At 45.2% G+C, this 20,655-nt stretch overlaps 1 long non-coding RNA gene across 1 annotated transcript; it reads left to right on the top strand.

The window, feature by feature from the left end:
- Positions 1 to 16,735: 16,735 nt before the first annotated feature.
- LOC307019700 lies at positions 16,736 to 20,122 on the top strand. Its single transcript, XR_013802725.1, has 3 exons — positions 16,736 to 18,355; positions 19,355 to 19,797; positions 20,065 to 20,122. It is a non-coding gene; the product is annotated as an uncharacterized lncRNA (long non-coding RNA).
- The last annotated feature ends 533 nt before the right edge of the window (positions 20,123 to 20,655 follow it).

Here is a 20,655-nt window from a genome sequence, read left to right as displayed (position 1 = left end):
AAATCCACCCTCAGCAAGGTCACTAACATAACACTCACCATCGATGGCACCATTGTTTCTCCCTCCAATCAGGCACGCAACCTTGGCGTAATCTTTGACCCCACCCTCTCCCTCGAACCTCACATCCGCCAAACAGTCAAAACCTCATTTTTCCACCTCCGCAATATTGCAAAAATCCTACCCTCTCTCACCCGCCCCGCAGCCGAACGACTAATCCATGCCTTCATTTCCTCCCGCCTTGACTACTACAACTCACTTCTTTACGGCATCAGCACTACATCCCTCAACAGACTCCAACGGGTTCAAAATGCAGCTGCACGTCTCCTCACACATACCAAATCATGGCATCACATCAGCCCAGTCCTCAAAGAGCTCCACTGGCTTCAATCAATCAATCAATGTTTATTTATATAGCCCAATATCACAAATGTTACATTTGTCTCAGTGGACTTCACAGTTTGTACAGAATATCAGTATGACAACACGACACCCTCTGTCCTTAGACCCTCACATCGTACAAGGAAAAACTTCCAGAGAAAACCCCACAGTTTAAAGGGAAAAATGGGAGAAACCTCAGGGAGAGCAACAGAGGAGGGATCCCTCTCCCAGGACGGACAGACGTGCAATAGATGCCGTGTATAAATTGAAAAGATAATACATTTGCAACATAGGTAGTCCAAATGTTTGGAAATGCATGTGTGTATAATAAGAAGATGAATCCACGAGGATATCCATCCAGGACTTATGATCCAGGACCACAGCCACGACTCAAGATCCAGGACTCGCAATCCATGACACAGGACCGCAGGATCATCCATGACTCCGGATCCCGGCGTATATAGACACAAAAAAGAAAGAAATTTGGGGAAGCTGGGTTAATCGGAACATGAGAGTACACAGGTATAGACAGAGAGAAGGAAGAAGTAAGATGTCCCCCGACAAACTAAGCCTATATCAGCAAAACTAGGGGCTGAATCTAATCAGCCCTAACTATAAGCTTTATCAAAAAGGAAGGTCTTAAGCGCACTCTTAAAAACGGATAGGGTGTCTGCCGTCCGAACACAAACTGGAAGCTGATTCCACAAAAGTGGAGCTTGAAAAGAAAAGGCTCTGGCTCCCATTGTACTTTTAGAGACTCTAGGAACAACCAACAACCCTGCATTCTTGGAACGCAATGCCCTAGTAGGACAATAGGGTATAATGAGTTCTTTAAGTTAAGATGGCGCCTGCCCATTAAGGGCTTTGTAGGCGAGAAGAAGAATTTTAAATTCTATCCTGTGTTCTATAGGGAGCCAGTGTAAGGCAGCCAGAACAGGAGTAATGTGGTCCCTTTTCCTAACTCTGGTTAGTACACGAGCTGCAGCATTTTGAATCAGCTGAAGCGACTTGACTGACTTCTTGGTACACCCTGATAATAAGGAGTTACAATAATCCAGCCTTGAAGTAACAAATGCATGGACTAGTTTCTCTGCATCGTTTTGAGGCAAGATATGCCTGATTTTTGCAATGTTACGTAGATGGAAGTAGGCGGTCCTTGAAATTGATTTTATGTGGGTGTTAAAGGATAAATCCTGATCAAATATAACACCAAGATTCCTTACAGTCTCACTGGAGGCCAAATTAATGCCATCCATAGTTAATATATCTTTAGATAATTTGTTTCGTAGATTCTTCGGGCCAAGTACAATAACTTCAGTTTTGGTCGTGTTTAACATCAAAAAATGTAAGGTCATCCACGTTTTTAAGTCCTTGAGGCAGTCTTGAATTTTATTTAGATGATTAATTTCATCAGGCTTGATTGATAAATATAGTTGAGTATCATCCGCATAACAATGAAAGTTTACAGAATGATTCCTTATAATATTGCCTAACGGAAGCATATATAGGGTGAACAAAATAGGTCCAAGCACTGAGCCCTGTGGCACTCCATGGCTAACTTTGGTTTGCATGGAAGATTCATCGTTGACACGTACAAACTGAGAGCGTTCAGATAGATAGGACCTAAACCAGCCTAAAGCAGTTCCCTGTATGCCAACTAAGTGCTCTAGTCTTTGCAATAGGATATCATGGTCGATAGTATCAAATGCAGCACTAAGATCGAGCAAGACAAGAATAGAGACAAGTCCCTTGTCAGAGGCTATTAGAATGTCATTTGTGACTTTAACCAGAGCTGTCTCTGTGCTATGTTGTGTTCTAAAGCCAGACTGAAAATCTTCAAATAAATCATAGTTTTTTAAGTAATCACACAACTGTTTTGCGACTGCTTTCTCAAGAATTTTTGAGAGGAACGGAAGATTAGAAATAGGTCTATAGTTGGCTAAAACCTCTGGATCGAGGTTGCGCTTTTTAAGAAGCGGTTTTATCACTGCTACTTTGAATGATTGTGGAACATAGCCTGATAATAAAGACATATTCATAATATGTAATAAAGAAGTGCTAATTAATGGAAAAACTTCTTTTAACAGCTTAGTTGGAATCGGGTCTAAGATACACGTTGATGGTTTAGAAGAGAGAATCATTGAATTTAATTGTTCAAGGTTTATGGCTGAAAAGCATTCTAGTTTACTATCTAGTGTAATATTAGAACTTACGTTTCCGGGAGCTGTTGATAACACTATACTGGTCAAAGGCAAGAGGTCATTGATTTTGTTTCTAAGAGTAACAATTTTATCGTTAAAAAAGCACATAAAATCATTACTACTGAGTGCTATGGGAATAGAAGGCTCAGTCGAGCTGTGGCTCTCTGTCAGCCTGGCTACAGTGCTGAAAATAAATCTTGCATTATTCTTATTCTCATCTATTAATGAAGAGTAGTATGCTGCTCTCGCTTTACGCAGTGCCTTCTTATATTCATTGAGAGTAATATGCCAAATTAAACGAGATTCTTCAAGTTTAGTGGAACGCCATATCCTTTCAAGTTGTCTCGACTTTTGCTTTATTTTGCGGGTTTCGGCATTATGCCATGGAGCTAATCTATGTTGTTTTATTTTCTTCTTTTTCAAAGGAGCAACAGAGTCTAATTTTATTCGCAGCGCATCTGTAGCACTATCAACAACATGATCAATTTGGGGTGGTGTACATTTTGTATAAGTTTCCTCCCCTACATGCAGACATGCTATCGAGTTAAGTATTGGTGGAATCTCTTCCTTAAATTTGGCTATAGCACTAACAGATAGGTTTCTGCTGCAGGAGCTTTTGGCTAATGCTTTGTAGTCTAGTAACAGTACTTCAAAAGTTACTAAGAAATGGTCGGATAAAGCAGGATTATGCGGTTCGACTAATAGTTGCTCAATTTCAATACCATAAGTCAGAACAAGGTCAAGAGTGTGATTATAGCAGTGGGTTGGTTTATTTACACTCTGACAGAAACCAACAGAATCTAATATAGAGTTAAATGCAACAGTAAGGCTATTTTTATCATCGTCAACATGAATATTAAAGTCACCTACGATAATTACTTTATCTGTTTTAATTATTATTATGTATGACACCTCTATTAGGTTTTACCTTAAATTGTCCTTGGGCAGATACACACACCGTTAATATTGGGTATTTTATTGGGGTCGGGATTCCTATGGATGACTGCCTAGGAGAGAGCGCAGAGAAGCGTGTAAGACTGCGACTCTGCCTCCTGGTCTCAACTCCAGTTTGTCATGGATTAAGTCCACAGAGCCCTGAAATGTTTGCCGAAATTAGATTTGCACCTTCCAAAGTAGGATGAATGCCGTCTCTCTTAATCAGACCAGGTTTTCCCCAGAAGGCTGTCCAATTATTCACGAAGCCCACATTGTTTGCTGCGCACCACAAAGACAACCAGCGCTGAAATGATGACATGCCATCATTGATCAGATTGAGGAGGGGACCAGAGAAGATTACGGTGTCCGACATTGTTTTAGCATAACTACACACCGACGCCACATTAAGTTTGGTGCATTCTGATTGGCGTAAACGAACATCATTACCACCGACGTGAATAACAATCCTACTGTATTTACGTTTATTTTTAGCCAGCAGTTTAAGATGCGCCTCACCGTCGCCCGCTCTGGCCCCCGGAATGCATGTGACTGTGGAGGCTTTGGTCTCTAAATTCACGTGTCTCATAATAGAGCTACCAATAACCAGAGTTGGCTTCTCAGCGGGTGTCTCGCTGAGTGGGGAATATCTGTTAGATACGTGAACGGGTTGGTGGGGACCTGCGGGTTTCGCGTTATGCCCCTTCAGAACAGTCACCCAATCTCCCTGCTGCTCGGGAGTTGCCGGGGGACGGCTAAGAGGAGCTACCTTTTGCCGGTCCGCACCGGCTAACATGGGCTTTACTGTAGCTGAGTTATTTTCTAAGATGCGGAGCCGGGCATCTATGACTATGATTCCCGCCTCCAATCTAACAACTATACTACATTTAACACATGTATCGGTACCAGTAAAGGAGGTAGGGAAGTAACCAAACATGAAACAGTTAGAGCAGGAAATAGCACCCGAGGGTGGGGAAAGAGCCATAGCTAGCTATCAAGCTAAAGTAGCTACCGTTAGCAAACCCGAAAAGAGTGTAGGCAACTGTGGAGTTACAGTCGCTAAGAGAAGGAGAGTTGTGAGTGCTTAAGCTGTAGTAACGTGTGATTACAACGTCAGGCAGTTGCCGTGATCAAGAGTTTTAAAACGATCGATTAAGTTAAGATAATAAGCTATCAGCAACAGAACAGGCACACGGGATACCCGGAGATGACAACAACAACCGGAAGTTACAACATGCTTACCGCAATAGTGGTCCGTGTTTTGAGTTCACTGTTTTGATAAGAAAGCCAGATGTTTTCTGCGGTTTAGTTTGACGGTGTGTTTCCTCCCTCAGGCTGCCCTCCAGGCTGGTCGTGGAGCAAGCACCTGGTGTGGGTCGAGTATGCTCACAACACACTGCCCACCGCCGCTACTAGACTTACTCCTTTCCAGTGTGTTTACGGTTACCAGCCACCCTTGTTCCCTGCCAATAAAGGTGAGGTCACGGTCCCGTCGGCACACGCCATGGTCCGTCGGTGCCGCCGGATCTGGGCAGGTGCTCGTTGTGCTCTCCGGCGCAGTGCCAGCCAGATGAAGAAGGTGGCGGATCGGCATCGCAGACCTGCTCCATCCTATAGGCCTGGACAAAGCATTTGGCTGACTACCAAAGACTTACCCCTTCATGTCATGTCCAGAAAGCTAGCCCCATGGTTTGTGGGCCCTTTCCAGGTTTCTAAGGTGATTAACCCAGTGTCTGTGCGCTTACGTCTACCCAGGTCTCTCAAGTTCCATCCGACGTTTCATGTGGGCAAGGTCAAGCCTGTAAGAGAGAGTCCTCCGGTGCCCGCCTCTAAGCCCCCACCGCCTCCCCGGATGGTTGATGGTGATCCTGTCTACAGTGTTAAGAAACTGCTTGGAGTCCGTAACCGTGGTCGAGGGAAACAATTCCTCGTGGATTGGGATGGTTACGGTCCCGAAGAAAGACAATGGGTCCCTGCAAGTTTCATTGTAAATCGGAGTTAAAGTTAAAGCCTTTTATTGTCATTATACACAGAGAATAACGAGATTCAGAGTGCAACTCTGTTCCGGTGTGCAAAAAATACAAACAAATACATAACACTAAAAAACACGGCAATAGGACAGACAACATACAATCATACGGGGGAATAAATAGTTAAAATGATTGATATAAAAATAGTATATAAAGTGCATTAAAAGTGTGTGTATGTGTGAGAATGGTTACAGTTACTGCATTAAGTGTGGTGGTTGAGCAGCCTGACGGCCCAGGGGTAGAAACTGTTTTTGAGTCTGTTTGTCCGTGACTTGAAGCTCCTGTATCTTCTCCCAGAAGGCAGGAGAGAGAACAGTCTGTGACCTGGGTGAGAGCTGTCCTTTATTATTTTGTTAGCTCTGCTGAGGCAGCGGGAGGTGAAGATGTTCTCCAGAAAGGGCAGGGGGCAGCCAATGGTTTTCTCTGCCATCGTGATCACCCTCTGCAGGGCTTTCTTGTCCGCAGCAGAGCATCCTGCATACCACCCCGAGATGGAGTATGACAGCACGCTCTTGATGGTCGCCTGGTAGAAGGACACCAGCAGCTTCTTGTTCAGTCGGTTCCTCCGAAGCACCCTCAGGAAGTGTAGTCGCTGCTGGGCCTTCTTAACTGCTGCAGTGGTGTGTGCTGTCCAGCTGAGGCTCTCCGAAATGTGAAACCCCAGGAACTTATAGGTGAAGACGCTCTCCACTTTCTCTCCATTGAGGTGAAGGGGGGCGTGTTCTGGACGGTGCTTTCTGAAGTCTATGATGATTTATTTTGTTTTGCTTGTGTTCAAATACAGATTGTTTGCTGAACACCACGCAGACAGCTTCAGGATCTCATCTCTGTATGCCGACTCGTCGTCTCCCTTATATATTTGGCCGACCACAGTGGTGTCATCTGCAAATTTGATAATGGAGTTGGAGGGGTGAATGGGAGAGCAGTCGTGTGTGTAGAGCAGGGGTGGGGAACCTTTTTCCTCTCAAGGGCCATTTCAATTTTTTCAACATCCTCCGAGGGCCGTACAAATTATTGACCTCTGCTTAAAAATGGTAAAATCACAGCCCATTCATTTCGCCTTTCTTTCATGCTGTGCACGGTGTGGCATGAACAAAAAAACTGAAAGATTTGGACACAAGATCTTTCTGCAATTGTATTTAGTTTCCTATCCATGTGGAAATGATTTAACTGGGGGGGAACCTAGCCTCTTCTAGGGGGGTCTGGGGGCATGCTCCCCGGGGAAGATTATTTTTTAAATGTTGAAGTTAAAAGCATCAATCTGGTGCACTGAGAGAGCAACATTAGGAGATCTATGGATACGTCTCTCAACATCCATTATGAAACAGAACTGTAAGCAGATTTCTTTTTCTTTATGGATATTTTACAAATCACTCCCCTTTCAAACTGTATTCTTGTTTATTAATAACAACTTTTTTGTACTGTCATATAGTATTTTATACCTGTTTACTTTATTTTTTTATAACTATAATGATCATACAAAGATGTGCCTTTACCTCGCTGGTTGGATAAAAAGCTTCTTATATTTGTTAGCATAGCTAGCTAACCAGATGCTAATAACAACTAAGTTATTGACTGTATGATCAGTATGACAGATGAACAGATCGCCATTGGGCTTACAACTAAAGACACAGCCACGAAAAAACTGCGGCATGTGTACGGCTCCTTATGGGTACTGCATTTTATGGAAGTGCCAGAGCGACGTTCTGGTGCTCTCCGGCATCACTACACCCCTGTCAGACGAGACATATACCGCGTGATGACACCTTAGGCTTGAGTTGTGTTCAAGGACCCTGACCTTGGCCAGGAAAAACAGGCACTCACTTGTTTAATTCTTTTGCGGTCTAGATTTCTTTAATTTTTTTTTTTTTTGCGTGTGTTTAGAAATTACCTCGAGGGCCGCACTAAATTGTCTCGCGGGCCGTACACGGCCCGGGGGCCGCAGGTTCCCCACCCCTGGTGTAGAGAGTGTAGAGTAGAGGGCTCAGCACGCAGCCCTGCGGGGAGCCAGTGCTGAGGGTGCGGGTGGAGGAGCAATAAGGGCCTATTTTCACTGTCTGAGGACGGTCTGTAAGGAAATTATTAAGCCAGGCGCATATGATGGAGGGGAAACCTAGGCTTGACAATTTTTCCACTACTATGTCAGGTATGATGGTGTTAAAAGCTGAGCTAAAATCGACAAACAGCATCCTTATATAGTTGCCTGGGCCTTCTAGGTGGCTCACAGCTGTGTGAAGGACCGTGGTGATGGCATCATCCATGGATCTGTTGGCTCTAGAGGTGAACTGATGAGGGTCGAGGGAGGGTGGGAGGCTGGCTTTGATGTAGTCAGTTTGATGTAATTTGATCACTGACTTCTGTCAGGATCATCCAGGAGTGTCTGGGACTTCCGGAGCAGTCCCTAGAGGGGGGAGTACTGTGGTGTCTCGTGAATTGTGTTAGTTGTGTTTGTTTTATGTCTGTCATTTCATGTTTAGTCAGGTGTTTATGTCATTCCAAGTCTAGTCAGGTTTCTATGTAGTCAGGTTTTCATGTTACTTCACGTCTTGTCTGTCTATTTTATATCTGTCATCCCTAGTCAAGTCCTCATGTTTCATGTCATGTCTCGGTTTCCCATTTCCTGTTTTATTTTGTACTTACCTCTTGTCTTTCTTTTCAGACCTTGTTACTTCCCCACTTTGGGTGTTTTACCGCCATCGTCAGCATCTGCCCCGCCCCTGATTGTTTCCACCTGTTCCCAATTCCCTCATGTTTAAATAGTCCTTGTCTCCCTTTGTCTTGTGCCAGTTCGGCTTGTTTCAGTGTGCTTCATATGTCCAGAGACCCAGCGGATACCAGAGAGGAGAGTTTAGTTTTTTTTTATATCAAGTTTTGTTTTCTCCTCGCAAGAGTGATTTTTTGTTAGTACTTAGTTTTATTTTTCTCATTAAAATATGAGTCGTTGCATTCGAGTCCAGTATTTTTGTACCCCGTTCTAACAGTTGGTTTCCATCAGAGTGTAAATAAACCAACCCACTGCTATAATCACACACCCAACCTTGTTCTGACTCATGGTATTGAAATTGAGCAACTATTAGTCGAACCGCATAATCCTGCTTTATCTGACCATTTCTTAGTAACTTTTGAAGTACTGTTACTAGGCTACAAAGCATTAGTCAAAAGCTCCTGCAGCAGAAACCTATCTGTTAGTGCTATAGCCAAATGTAAGCAAGAGATTCCACCAATACTTAACTCGATAGCATGTCTGCATGTAAGGGAGGAAACTTATACAAAATGTACACCACCCCAAATTGATTATGTTATTGATAGTGCTACAGATGCGCTGCAAATAAAATTGAAATCTGTTGCTCCTTTGAAAAAGAAGGAAATGAAACAACATAGATTAGCTCCATGGCATAATGCCGAAACCCGCAAAATAAAGCAAAAGTTGAGACAACTTGAAAGGATATGGCGTTCCACTAAACTTATTGTTACTTCTAGGCTGGATTATTGTAACTCCTTATTATCAGGGAGTACCAAGAAGTCAGTTAAGTTGCTTCAGCTGATTCAAAATGCTGCAGCACGTGTACTAACTAGAGTTAGGAAAAGGGACCACATTACTCCTGTTCTGGCTGTCTTACACTGGCTCCCTATAGAACACAGGAAAGAATTTTAAATTCTTCTTCTCGCCTACAAAGCCCTTAACGGGCAGGCGCAATCTTACCTTAAAGAACTCATTATACCCTACTGTCCAACTAGGGCATTGCGTTCCAAGAATGCAGGGTTGTTGGTTGTTCCTAGAGTCTCTAAAAGTACAATGGGAGCCAGAGCCTTTTCTTATCAAGCTCCACTTTTGTGGAATCAGCTTCCAGTTTGTGCTCGGGCGGCAGACACCCTATCCGTTTTTAAGAGTGCGCTTAAGACCTTCCTTTCTGATAAAGCTTATAGTTAGGGCTGATTAGATTCAGCCCCTAGTTTTGCTGCTATAGGCTTAGTTTGTCGGGGGACACCTTACTCCTTCCTTCTCTCTGTCTGTACCTGTGTACTCTCATGTTCCCAATAACGATAGTTACGGCTGTAACTACGGTTCTATGAGTCCCGGATGACCGCCAGAGGCGGTGCTTTTTGCACTGGATATGTCCATCGCACGCATGCGCAGTTCGAGTACCTAATAACAACAAAGTCACCTGTGACCCACGTGACCCGCGTGATTACGGCTACATAGGCCGGCGTCATTAGTGGATCGGTTCCCAGAATCTTCTCGCGAGCACACAACAATTCTGAGTGACCGGAAACTCTGGCGGTCATCCGGGACTCATAGAACCGTAGTTACAGCCGTAACTATTGTTCTATTTCGTCCCTACTGACCGCGGTACTTTTAGCACTGGATGACTATACCAACCATGTCATGAAGAATCCGAACACTTGCTTACCTAGCTGGAAGCAGCGGAGCTCCGCAACAGGACCACGCCCAAAGGATGGGGAATGGCGACATTGACCCGGTAGAACCTGGAGAATGTGCCAGACGATGCCCACGACGCCGCAGCGCAGATGGTCTCCAGGGACACCCCTCTCAGGGCAGCCCAAGACGTTGAGATGCTCCTTGTAGAGTGACATCTCACCCCTGATGGCGGGGGGCAGCCACTGGATCCATAGGCATGTGAGATTGTATCCACAACCCAGTGGGACAGCCGCTGTTTGGAGAGAGCGCAGCCCCTTCTCGTGCCGCCATGGCAAATGAAGAGCTGCTCTGACTGTCGTATATGGGGCGTAGCACCAATATACGCCTCTAGGGCACGCACAGGGCACAGCAACTCAGGCGTGCCGTTCTCCTGTGGGACGTTAAACCGCGCCAGCTGGATAGGCCGATTGGAGTGGGCTAGTGGAAGCACCTTGGGCAGGAACGCCACGTTTGGCCAGAGGGCAACACTCGAGCCATCGGAGTTCCACCTTAAGCATGTATCGCTCACGGAGAGGGCATGTAGCTCTCCAACTCGTTTCCCTGAGGTCATGGCAAGCAGAAATACTGCCTTTAAGGACAGCCACTTAAGCTCCACCTGGGCCAGGGGCTCGAAGGGAGGAGAGGATAGGGCTTCCGGCAGTAGGGGCAGGTCCCAAGCCGGAGCCCTCGGGGTGCTAGGGGGATGCTGTAGTAAAGCCCCTCTCAGGAAGAGGGACACCGACCTGTGTCGACCCGAATGTGTCGGGCAGAAATACCAGCCACATAAATTCAGAGTGGAGTGAGAACGCCCGCTATCTAGAAGGGACTGCTGTCTGGGCAACAGCATACATGCTGTCCCAAGGAACACGCACATTCTTGCCCCCCAGTTGGGGTAGAAAGTGCGTGAGTGCAAGCTGCACAGCCCAAAGCTCTAGCACGTTGACATGGCGTGCACCCTCCTGGGCAGACCGCTGACCCTGAACGGTCCTGCCCTGGTGTACTGCACCCCACCCTGAGAGACCTGCACCTATGGTGACGGTCTCCTGGCGGGATGGGATGGCTCCCATGGGCACGCCCATCAGGAGATAGGCCCTGCCCCTCCAGTGTGATAGAGAGTGGAGGCAACGCTGCGACGCCCTGACTTTCCTGTGCCTGTGCCACTTGGCGTCCAAGTGAAGGCTGTTCAGCCACATCTGCATGGGGCGCAATGACAGCGGTCCTAAGGGCCCAACAGCCGAGGCAGCCGTCAGTCTGCCCAAGGGCCGGAGGAACTGAATATAAGGCACCATGTTGCTCGACCCACGTGGAAGTAGGCATCCCTCAAGTCCAGGGTTGAGAACCACTCCGCCTGTGCATGTGCTGTGGTCAGCATATAGAATGGCAGCACCTTCAGGAATCTGTTGATTCCTCTGAGGTCCAAGATCAGGCGAAATCCGCCGACTTTCTTGCTCAAGAGAAGGTACGCCGAGTAGAACCCCCTGGGCTAAGCAGAGGGTCTACTGGCTTGATTGCGTCCTTGGACAAAAGGACGGACAAATCTTGGGCCAGAGCTAGGGCCTCTGCCGGATCGCTGACGACTGTCATTTTGGCCCGGCCGAAGGCTAGTGGCCGGAACTGCGGTTCGTACCCCTGGGTTAAGGTGAAAACCACCCAAGGGCCGGAAGTACAGACAGCCCAGTAACTGAGCTGCTGCTGGGAATGACGGTCGTCGCCAGAAGCCGACCGAGTCTCCATAGCCCCCTGGGGAGCGCCGGTAAGGTTCTTAGGCACGAGGCCGCCTAGAAGGCCGGCGGCCCTAGCTTGGGCAGCACGCTCAAGTGCCTACAGGGCAGCTGCCCCAAACAGCTCCCCTGGCTCGACTGGCACACTACGGGGGACATGTCTCCGAAAGTGGTGACTGAGCAGGTCAAACCTGGTGACGAGTCTGCACCAATAAGTACATAACTCATCCCCATTCCCTAGACATTAGGGCAAAGGCTTACAGTGATGCATCACTGAGGCCCAGCAAAGAAGGCTCAGCCGGAACCTGCTGCAGAGAGGTAGAGACAGCCAGTATCAGATGGGAGAGGGAGTTCCCGTGCCGCTGTGTCGTAGGCCCTACAGAGCAGCTCGTTTGTGACCCTGCACTGAGGCCGAGGGCACCTGGCATCAGGAGCCAGAATCGGGGAGGCGATGTCAGGCTCAATGGATGGCAAGCGACCCAGCCCCACCCTCGCCGGATCCTGGATGGCAGCAGAGTGGGAGAGGGCCCTGGTGTCTCTCCAGCATGCATGGAGCTCCCTCAGGTACTCCTCTGAAGGAGGAACAGTGGGAGTGAAAAGAGGGCAGGGTTATGCCTGAAGAAGGCGCTAGCCTGAGCCGAGTCGGCCTGCGGAACCTGAAGCTGCAAGCGTACCAGGGCCGCACGAATAATGGCCCCCATGGAGGCGTCCTCCGTGCCCTGCAGAGAGCTCTGAGCAGAGGAGTGGGAAGCATCCTCGGGGGTGAGCGGGCCCCCGCCCCCCCCTTCATCGAAGAGGTTTATCCGGAGCCGCAAAGGTGTGGCAACCGAAGGAGGGCCAGGCGGCAAGCTAGTAGCCCCCACACCGGCCCCTGCTGAAGGGCCAACAGGAGCGACTTCGTCTGCTCCATGACGGCAGCTAACCGACCCACCTTAGAGGACAGCCTGTTTCTAGCCCTCTACCTGGGGGGTGAACCCATAGCCATCCCTCCATCAAGTCGCCGGGAACGGCCAGACTGAGCTGGAGGAAGTTGTGACGAGGAGAGGTACCACCTCTGCGACTCTAGCCACTCTGAGCGCCCGAGGCATGAATCTACAGCTCATGCAGGCGCTTTGCGTGAGACCCTCCCTCAAATGCTCGAGGCCAAGGCAGAGGGGAGCAGCGGTCATGGCCGTCCTCGGGCTCAAGAGAAGCCATACAGGCGCTACATGAATGAGCCAGTCTGTAGGTAGCCAGATGCAGCGTAGCCGGGAGTGGGCACGAGAACACAGCCTTCCCAAGCTACCCGCTAAACGGAAAGAGTAGAGCAATGCTCCTACTCGCCAAACACAAAGAGGGATGTAACTACACCCATGTTACCGGCAGAGGGAGCGAGAGCACTGCCTTCACCTAGCTGAATTAAATAAAGAAGTTTAACAGGACAACTTAGCCGGGCGGCTGCTGCTAGAATCAGCAACACGTCTACCCGATGCAGGGGCGAGAAAACTCCCTTCACTGGTTGAGTTCATAACGAATGCCAGGTGCAGCGTACCCGGGAGAGGGTGCGAGAACACAGCCTTCACCGGCTACCTACTGAACGGAAAGAGTAGAGCAATGCTCCTACTCGCCAAACACAAAGAGGGATGTAACTGCACCCATGTTACCGGCAGAGGGAGCGGGAGCGAGAGCACTGCCTTCACCTAGCTGGACTAAATAAAGATGTTTAACAGGACAGCTTAGCCGGGCGGCTGCTGCTAGAATCAAGCAACACGTCTACCAGGAACGGGGGCGAGAACACTGCCTTCACTGGTTGAGTTCATAACGAATGCCAGGTGCAGCGTACCTGGGAGCGTGTGCGAGAACACAGCCTTCACCGGTTACCTGCTGAACGGAAAGAGTAGAGCAATGCTCCTACTCGCCGAACACAGAGAGGGATGTGAATGACCTACACCCACGTTACTAGCAGAGGGAGCGGGAGCGAGAGCACTGCCTTCACCTAGCTGGATTAAATAAAGAAGCTTAACGGGGCAGCTTAGCCAGGCGGCTGCTGCCAAGAATCGAGCAGCACGTCTACCAGGAGCGGGGGCGAAAAACACTGCCTTCACTGGATGAGTTAAACAATGAAGCTCAGCAGAACACGCCAGATGTTAGCCAAGCGGCCGCTGTTAACAATCAGAGCAATACATTACATGGAGCGGGAGCGAGAACACTGCTTTCACCAGGTGAGTTAAAAGAAGAAGCTTTAACAAAACATGTAAGATGTTAGCCAAGCGGCTGCTGCTAACAATCAAAACAATACGTTACCGGGAGCGGGAGCGAGAGCATTTCCTTCACCGGCTGAGTTAAATAATGAAGCTTAACAGTACACGTAAGACGTCAGCCAAGCGGCTGCTGTTAACAATCAAAACAATATGTTTACCGGGAGTGGGAGGGAGAGCACTGCCTTCACCAGCTGAGTTTAAATAAAGAAGCTTTAACAAAACATGCAAGATGTTAGCCAAGCGGCTGCTGCTAACAATCAAAACAATGCGTTACTGGGAGCGGGAGCGAGAACACTGCCTTCACCAGCTGAGTTAAATAATGAAACTTAACAGTACACGCAAGACATTAGCCAAGCGGCTGCTGCTAACAATCAAGCGAGATCAAGTAAAACACAAATGTTTAAGACCAGATAACTAGTTTCTAAAGAAGAGAACAGCACAGAGCCATAGTTGCAGGAGTAACCATGGCCAGTGTTTACACGGCATAGGACCATAGTTACAGTAGTAACTATGGCCAGTACTTACACGGCTTAGAACCGTAGTTACAGTAGTAACTATGGCCAGTACTTACACGGCTTAGAACCGTAGTTACAGTAACTGTGGCCGGTTTCTAAAATTGTCAGGCAAACGGCTGCACACTAGATAATATAATATTGGGAGGATGAAATCCTCTTTAATGGCCACACATGCAGAGCACACAGCACACACAGTGAAGATTGTTCTCTGCATATCATCCTAGTGCTAGTCTAGTACTAGGAGCAGTAAATACAACGATATAGCGCTACTGCAATTACAACCATACGTTACCGGGAGCGGGAGCGAGAGCACTGCCCTCACTGGCTGAGTGAAATAATTAAGCTTAACAGTACATGCAAGGTGTTAGCCAAGCGGCTGCTGCTAACAATCAAGCAACCAAGTCAAAACACAAATGTTAAGACCAGATAATTAGCGTCTATGGAATAGAACAGCCCGCATAAACCGTAGGCCATGGTCACAGTAGTAACCATGACCGGTGCTTACATGGCCTAGGACCGTAGTTACAGTAGTAACTATGGCCAGTACTTACCTTACTCTCTGCATCTAAACAAAAAACGGGCAAAATATGGCACACTGGGCTTTCCATACTAAATTGAATGAGAGAGGCAGCTAAAGCTGGGACTCAAATGCTAATGATAGCTCGGGCACAACGCCACAAGCAGAACTTTCAAAAGAGCATAATAAGGGCAACTTTATGGGAGAAGAAGCGGGAACACTGTCGTCACCAGAACGTATAAGCCAAACAATAAATAAGACAGCAATCAGGACAACTTAGCTGGGAGAGGGTGCGAGGACACAGCCATCACCAGCAACAAGTTGACACAAACCTGTCCGTTGAGGCTCTACACAGCGCACAGCCGGCCACAGCTTCTGGTGGACGCGTTAACAACCCGTAGATCCGACTGTCAGTCGCGAAGCTGCACGCGGCCAGCTGCTTGCAGAGAAATCCCTCATATCAAACATTCAAACCTGAACGCTGTAGGCTACAAGAACGTAGCCGCGGTACTCTCACGAAGCGAGAAGATGAAAAAGAACCGATCCACTAATGACGTCGGCCTATGTAGCCGTAGTCACGTGGGTCACAGGTGACTTTGTTGTTATTAGGTACTCAAACTGCGCATGCGTGCACTGTAAAAAAAGATCGTAATTTTACAGGAAATAACTGTACATTTGTATAGTAATTATCATGTTTTTTTAAATAACTTGCAAAATCCTGTAAAATGACAGATATTAACTATAAATTAACAACTCAAAACATTATTTTATGTATTTTGACAATAACAACAAATAACGTTTATTTCCTTTTTTTTTACAGTAAATTTACTATATATTTACAGTATTTTTGCACTTTCAGAAAATACATGCAGATGTACGTAAAATAAAAAGTATTATCCGTAATTAAATATGTAACTCATAATATAAAAGTGTATTACTATTATAAGACTTTAAGATATTTCTTTGTAATTTTAAGGTAAACATAAAACTGTAAAAAAAAGCGTAAAATAAAAAAAACGTAAAATGTAAGTAAACATTTTTTACATAAATCATTTTCTCAATATTCGATTGAATCCACCACAAACACAAAATATCCAATGTTGAAACAAAAGTAAATAAATATGTTTTCATTAAATTCCTAACTTGCTTTATTGTAAACATCTACAGTTGACAATATCATTAAAAAAAAAAAAAAGCATAGAAAGTGGAGAAATCTCTGCAGGGAGGACCAAGGTTTAAAACACACACTGTTATTTACTCAACAATAAGTCACAGTTATCCTAGTTTTATTTATGTGTTCTGTTGCTGCATTATTTTTTTCCATTGGTCAATATACAGTAATAAACCTTAGTTTTACAGTATAATGTATGGTTTTCGGATTCTGGCCGACAGCCAGAGCTACGGCACTTGAAATAAAATTCAGCCAGAACACGGCAGGCAAGCCAGGTATGTTTGGAATGAGTCCACAACACTCCTGATTGGTTAATATAAACGTAATCGAAGAAACCTGCCAATGAGAACTCTCCGCGCCTGTCGTTCACATTTGAAACATCCACATCAGTTTGAGCGGGTCTCCTCCTGCTGGAGCTACAGCTGTCTGTCTGTATGTTTGCTGCAGGAGTTTATGGATTAATATCGGGATCGTTTTACATTTACACGTTAAATATGAGCATCGGGACGTCAACAAAGAACAGAAGACTTGAGATCTGGTGAGTCCTGCAACTGTAACGGTACGTCCACACAGCAGCTTTGAAAAAATCTTCCAACAATCCCAACGCTTCTCTGCCCATTGACTTTGAATGGGGGTGACGTCAGTTTGCCTCGCTTTTCGCCGAACTGCATTGTGGGAAACAAAGCGAAGATTTCCAGGATTTTCAGGATTCAAAAGTTGAGCAATGTTCAACTTTTGAAGCTGAGCTGGAAGTGTCAGCCAATCAAATCCCGTTTATGCAAATCTGACAGTACAAGCGCTAGCCAATCAAACCGCGTGCAAGCTGGGAGGGCCAGACCGCAGTTCATTTCCTCATATTCCCAACGAAAAATTACGGTAGCAAATCACCCGGTTCTTTACGAACAGAACTCTTTACCGGGATACAAACCTGAGGAACCAGGCATGGAGAGAGGTGGCAGAGACAGTGGTTGAAACTGGTAGGTTTTCGCCTGTTTGGGGAGTTTATATATATATTGCTCGCATAAAATCCCCGGGTTTTTTTTCTTTGTATGTCAGGGGCGGGAGATTCATGTGATTGGTTGTTGGACGCGTTGCTCGCAAAAAATCCCCAAGCTCTCAGACACGCCCAGCTCCAAGATTTTCAAGATTTTTTCAAAGCTGCTGTGTGGACGTACCGTAATGGAGTGAAACATATATTTACATAATCCTTAGTTTGTGAATGTTTTATTTTTTATTTAAGGTTACGTTTCTTCTTCTAGTTAGCTGAGTTTCTTCCCGTTAAGTTGGTATTAATACAATAATTAATAATAATTAATAAGTAATTAGTACATTAATAGGTTGTTAAATGTTAAGAAGCCCTGAGATGCTGTTTCTTGCAAGATGTTGCGCCCGGGAATCCTAGCTTAACAGGTGGCTGCTAACGTTAGTTTACAGCTTATTGCAGTGCTGCCCCCCCACCCTCTCGTCTCCAACATGGGAGAATTACACATAAACATGCAGCGGGGTGTCACAGTGTTGTCGCCAAGTTTAATGTAAAGTTTCACAGCTTTCTTACAGCGGAATCTAGTTTGTTAATGTTCAGTAGCCAACAGCAAGCATAGCATAAACAGCTAACCGCTAACGTTCGGCTAACTTGCTAGTTAGCTCTGCTCTATATATTACAAGCTAACATGACTAGCTAATGTCACACTGTGTGAACTAACATATTTTTGGATTACTACATCATACATGATTTGTCCAAATCACTGCTAAAATTAATTATTTTTGAGAATGTATAGTAAAGAAACACTCAGCCATGCATGAAATAACATAACAAAAGAATACGGGTAATGTTTGACCCATGTTGTGCCTTAGAAGTGTAGTGATAAAAACATGATTTTTGTTCAAAAAGTAAGAAAGGGAAAAATTAGAATTGGTGTTGATCCAAAACAGGTTAATTGAGGAATACCTGGAATCCTGAATGGTTAAAGTAATTTATTGCAAAGATATTTACAATTAAAACTAATTAGGGTCACTTTTGACACATGGTGGTTGTATTTTGTGTAACAAAGGGTTAACATGACAGCTGTGATGTTCACTCTTTTGACCAGTGGACAGTGAGGACTATGGAAGAGAAGATGTGATGGCTTTGTGTGGAAAGCTGCTGACGCCAGCCTGTGTGCCTCTCATCAGTCTCTCCAGGCAGCACCCAGCTATTCTTCCATCTTGCAGATGGAAAGACTTTGATATGTGAGTAATAACTAATTTGTGTCTAACATAGTATTGAATGTGGTTTAGTAAAGTATTTAAAAATACCCCACAATGTACAGGACAATCAGACCTTGTTCAACAAAGATCATCAGACAATTGTTTTGTCTTTGAGGTACAGCCGCAGCAGAGAGTCTGAGTTTGAAGAAAACACTAACATTTTATTTAGTGTTGTTTAATCAATCAATATTTACTGGTCTTGAATTTCCTCACTGGATTACAAAATGCTCGAATGTTATTGTACAGGGACATTATGCAGATTTAATCACCTGAAGATGAAAATATAGATTCAGCGATATGTACCATTTTAAGGAAATAGACTGTTAGCGGTATTGACCAAAGCTCCGCAGCTGTAGCTAGGCGCTGCTAATGAAAACTCAAGTGCTCCATTTGTTGGTTTTTCTTTTTTATTAAGAATTGACCTAGCATATCTTCCTCTTCAAAATCCCAGTTGTACTCCGCTAACACGCAGTGCCTGGGAGGGTGCGTTTGATTGTTCCCACCCTTACCTCATTTATGGACTAGGTCATGTTAGACAAGCAATCCAGTGGTTAGTTTTAGGGTAAGCTCCAGTGTTTTATTTTTTATGAATTCACTTTAAGAGAAAGGGATTTCAGAAACAAGTCTCTCAAGTTTGGCTCGAGGTAAAATTAACAAAAGCTAACTGTTGTTACCCCTTCTAAACTTATTAAATAATCAATGCCCTTGGGATGCTCTCAATAACGTGTGTGTGTGTGTGTGTGTGTGTGTGTGTGTGTGTGTGTGTGTGTGTGTGTGTGTGTGTGTGTGTGTGTGTGTGTGTGTGTGTGTGTGTGTGTGTGTGTGTGTGTGTGTGTGTGTGTGTGTGTGTGTGTGTGTGTGTGTGTGTGTGCGTGCTTCAAAGGTCCATCATACAAGATTTAGGGGATCTATTGGCAGCTGCTGATAATAACATCCATCATTATGATTTACTAATAGTTATCACTTCACTTCCTCCTCCAGCACCTGGACACAGCAGGAACCTACGCCAGGATCCTGTTTGTGGACTTCAGCTCTGCCTTCAACACAACCCTCTGGCTGGAGGCTGCGCTCCATCAGGACCAGAACCTCTCTCCATCAGGACCAGAACCTCTCTCCATCAGGACAAAAACCTCTCTCCATCAGGACCAAAACCTCTCTCCATCAGGACCAACACCATTCTCCATCAGGTCCAGAACCTCTCTCCATCAGGACCAACACCATTCTCCATCAGGACCAGAACCTCTCTCCATGAGGACCAGAACCTCTCTCCATCAGGACCAAAACCTCTCTCCATCAGGACCAACACCTCTCTCCATCAGGACCACAACCTCTCGCCACCTCAACAAGGCTCGCCCCTCCCCACTGACACTTTACCTCAGCCACAACGCAGACTCTATGCATTACATCATTGAGATCACAGGATGGTAAATAATGCAATGTTTAAATATAGCTTACTGCACATATTTTATATTCTATAATTTATTGAATTCTATTTCGATGTAAATTACTGCTTTATTTTATTTCTCTTACTATATTTTTATTACAGTGTTCTTAATATAGTTTGCTATCTGTGTACTTTAAAAAATATATATATTTGTATGTATGCACCGCGACACCTAGTCAAATTCCTCGTACGTGTGAACCTACCTGGCAATAAACCCGTTTCTGATTCTGATCTTTTTGTCCTCTAGGCGGTTGCACTGCCACGTCTACAGTAGCGCAGAATGGACAGAGGAAACATGATTGGGCCTCAAGTTTTGGTTTTTTTCTCCTACAAACTTGGGATAGGAGGGTGAGTGAACAAGTTATCCATTGGTTGGAACCTACATCTCCATTGTTAGACGTACTAAATCCTGCACACTGCTCAAATTGACAATGTGAACATATGTCGCCATTTTGCAATTTCTGTTATTTTCAGTTGAGAATGTTTCAAAGTAATCTTACAAAATTCAACTTACTTTTTATTTCTACTGTTTATAAGTATGATGTTTAAATATTAAATGATGTATTCATTAGTTGTACTATAATTCTACAAATATTTTTATATTTTCAGAGTAATTGTTTCCTACAGAACATTTTGTGATGTCATTTTGTTGAACCTGTTTGATTGGAAAATGTTAGAAAAAAGCATTAAAATAACAGTATTCTAGCTTTAGAACTTTAGGTTTTGTATTTATTTTTGTGTTTGATAAATATAATTTTTAAAAAAATGTAAAAAACTGTTTTTCTCATCAGAACTTTATTTAAGGTATTTTAATGTAACATTTTAAGACAATGGATTT

The sequence above is a fragment of the Notothenia rossii genome (assembly GCF_949606895.1).
Source record: "Notothenia rossii genome assembly, chromosome: 9".
NCBI lineage: Eukaryota > Metazoa > Chordata > Actinopteri > Perciformes > Nototheniidae > Notothenia > Notothenia rossii.
This window is presented reverse-complemented; position numbering and strand designations above follow the sequence as displayed.